Source organism: Eschrichtius robustus, chromosome 9 (assembly GCF_028021215.1).
Source record: "Eschrichtius robustus isolate mEscRob2 chromosome 9, mEscRob2.pri, whole genome shotgun sequence".
In the NCBI taxonomy this organism is placed as follows: Eukaryota; Metazoa; Chordata; class Mammalia; order Artiodactyla; family Eschrichtiidae; genus Eschrichtius; species Eschrichtius robustus.
This window is the reverse complement of record NC_090832.1, coordinates 48,376,044-48,379,559: the sequence shown is the minus strand read 5'-3', so window position 1 is coordinate 48,379,559 and position 3,516 is coordinate 48,376,044. Positions and strand designations below refer to the sequence as shown.

The following is a 3,516-nucleotide window of genomic DNA, read 5'->3' as shown; positions in this document are numbered from 1 at the left end:
ACTTTATTAACATATTGAATTTATTTCACATGTATATTTTTGTCTCCCTACCATTTCCATTTGTCTGACCACCACTGTTACTATGCCCTATGATAACATTCCATACATACTTAAAACCAAGCAAAGGGTGGCGTTTCATCTTTAAAAACTAAACAGGCATTTTGGACAACACATTCTTGGCAATGGAACCTGGACAACATTTATCAGAAATGGTAGGGAAAGTTCTCATTCTGCATTATAAAAAGGGCTGCCAGATGTCAACTGTTACAGAAATGAAAAAGACGGAAAATTTTAACAAACCATTTAAACTATTTTCTTAAAGAGACTTCCTCCACTTCCACTGCAGAGATCTTGAATAGACTCCTGGTCAGTCATCTGGAAAGAATTCTTCACATAATTGATGAACTTGGCTTCCATTTTGGGAAGAGAACAATCTTTTTCTATACTTGTTTGCATTTTTGCTTTAATGTCTTCTATAGAACTAGGTTCTTTTGGTGTTTTAGGAGTTCTTTCCTATTTTTTTTAAGGATTCTTGACCTTTGATCTCGGTGTCGAAGGTTTCAAGTTTTTTCCATTCTGGTTTGATTTTTGTGCATTTTTGGCTGGAGTATTTTATATAGATTTCTTTACTGGAGCTATTTTCTTTAGCTTCCTCATTACCAAAATCAACATCGTCATCGTCGTCATCTTCATCAGCAGCAAGTTTTACTTTTTTTTCCTGTGGAAACTTGCTATCTCTTACAGGGGCAGAAAGGTTTTCCAGATATACTTAAGAGTTTCGCATCCTCCTCCTCTTCATCTTCTGAATCTGTATCTTCCTCCACAGCTACTAGGTGTGTGCACTAATATGCACAGGCCCTCAACCACGCTTCAACTGTAAGATCACAGATGGTGTAATTTCAAAGCTCTCACGGGAAACTGTTGGCTATACAGACATTTTCAAAGTTGCCAGTGTTACTTTAATTGGACTGCCTTCATAATTCACTGCCTCTGCTTCAACAGTATGCAATTCATCCTTTGCACCAGCCCCTAAACTGACTGTTCTTAAAGATTACTGGTGCTCATTTTCATCATTATCCACTTTAAAGTGATAATCTTTGTCAGCCTTTAGCTGACAACCAAAAAGATAGTTCTGGGACCTCAGGGTCCATGCCCACGTCCATTGAGTTTTCCATGAGGTTGGTGGCACATGTTTAGGTGGGAGAGGAGGTGGACAGAGATAAACAACTACTGTTCTGGAGAATAGCCATTATTTAAAAAAATTATAGTCATGTATTGTTATTCATTATTTGCATTATTTAAAATTTCATGCATTTATATTTAATTCCTTGGCTAGATTAGAGATTTAAGTAAAGTGACAGTGTGTTATAATTGTCCTAATTCAAGTCAGTATAAATCAATTCAATGAAGTTAAATTGAATTCATTTCAATAAACATTTGAGGGCCTATTAGACACAAAATTAGTGAGGTTTATTCTTCTCACCCTTAATATTATATTGACCCTCCAGTATAGCACAGTAATGTGGACACAGCAAGATCTCAAAAAATGGTATCGTTTGACTGGCCATATTAATTTTTATAGTGATGTGTCCTTCTCTTATTTACATAAATGCTGCATTTTCTTTACTCTGTTTTGTTTCTCTGAAAAGATGAAACATATATGTGAAGAAAATATGTTTCCAAATTAATTTCTGCTATTTAGATTTTTAAGCCACAGGAACTTAGGAAAACATTGATATGCCTCATACATTTATATCAGGTTTTAAGTTGCAGGTATGTTTTAGTATATTATTTTACAGCAGAAGACATAATATATATTTCTGTTCTTACCTTGAAATCAGGACAAAAACAGCTTAGGCTACCAAATGAAATTCATGGTCTTTTTTTTTTTTTTAAATAATCACCAAGCTTAAATTTGCGGGGTGGAGGGCGATTTTCTCCATGTTTTCTACCTGGTTCAACATTCCCAGACAGCTATTACAAGCCAAATATCATTTCAGTAAATGAGAAATTCTTGTTTTCGGTACTGATTGGCTTTATTACACATGAAGGTTAATTGGGAGGCTTCTCAAGCTTATCTGGGTAATGATGAACAGTTGCAGTAGATTGCACTCCCCCGACCACCCAGCTCCTACATCATTTTGACCGAACAATACCCAAACAAAGCCTTGTGCGACTGTGCAACTGGGGCGTCATTTAACTGCACTGCAAACCCTGGCTGCTTGAACCCAGTGAGCAGCTTCACAGGAAGCCAGAGGGAAACAAAAAGCCCCAGAGGAAATGTTCAATTAGCAGTGGTGCCACCCCCACCCCCGGACCACTGCAGCTCTAGGATTTGACTCCTGGAGTTCCAATGTATCGCGCTTAATTAGATCTATATCCCACATCAATAAGTGGTACCACCCACAGCAGAAATGTGCTTGCCTGATACAGAGGCACTAAATGGCAGATTTTTGTATCCCCAACAGAAGAATATCATTGCTAATTAAGTAGCAAAGAGAAAGGATGCCTCTAACTGCCTTGAAGAGCTTATAAAGCACTTTACCTGTCTTATAACATCTTTAATAACAACAGCTAAGATGTTTGAGCACTTACTATGGGCTAAGCATTGTACTAAGTGTTTCACGTGTATCATCTCAGTTAATCCTCTCCATAAACCTAGGATAGGTCTACTAGGCATATGTTAGAGATGATGCCTAGAGCGCTTACAAAGCTTGTCTAGGGTCACAAAGCCAATAGGTGTTTGAGCCTGGACCCGAGTCTAGGTGCATCCTTCCTGAGAGATTCACTCTTACCCTAATGGATAGGTTAACAGAGAATGCTGTACAAGGAACTCATTGAGAGAAGGTTACTTCGTGGAGTAGTTATTAAGGCAGCAGATATTTTTCCAGTTCGTTTACCAATTGGCCAGGTCACCAAGTGGATAACCAGTACTCTCTTTCTCTGGTTATCTATATGCATGTTTGGGATGACCTGCTTTTTACTGTGTGGTATTGTGATGCTGCAATGTTTGTTAGGGAGTTAAAGTTTTCAGGTAAAAACAATTTGCTTAGTAATAAAGGAAGAGTTTGTCAGTAATGCTTTGGATGGTAGATAGATGTGTGCCATTGGCGCCCCTCTTGCTGGCTTCTCCTCATCCAAGGCTCCTCTTCCCACGACCACCTCTTTCTTCTACACAGTCTTGTCCTGTCATGATCTTCATTTGGGGCTTTAAGGGGCTTAGTTAACAGTCTTTTATTCCACTGATCCCTTTTACCACTCTTTTCAGTTCATGACAGCAAGGAAGTGGAGTAATAGCTTAAGAGGGCAGGTTTAAAATCAGACAGATCCAGGTTCAAATGCCAGCATCGGCACTTGCTGACACTTAAAACACACATTTTGGTCAAGGCACTGAATTTCCCTGAGCCTCAGTTTCCTCATCTGTGGAATGTGAGTAACAAGGACACAACCTCTTTGGATTGTTGTGAGATTCATTTAAAGCCTATTCCTGGCACAGTGGAAGTGTTCAAGTATCAG

At 38.6% G+C, this 3,516-nt stretch overlaps 1 pseudogene; it reads right to left on the bottom strand.

Annotated features, from left to right (window-relative positions):
• Positions 1-316: 316 nt before the first annotated feature.
• On the bottom strand, positions 317-1,175 carry LOC137769375 (nucleophosmin-like; annotated as a pseudogene).
• Between the last annotated feature and the right edge of the window lie 2,341 nt (positions 1,176-3,516).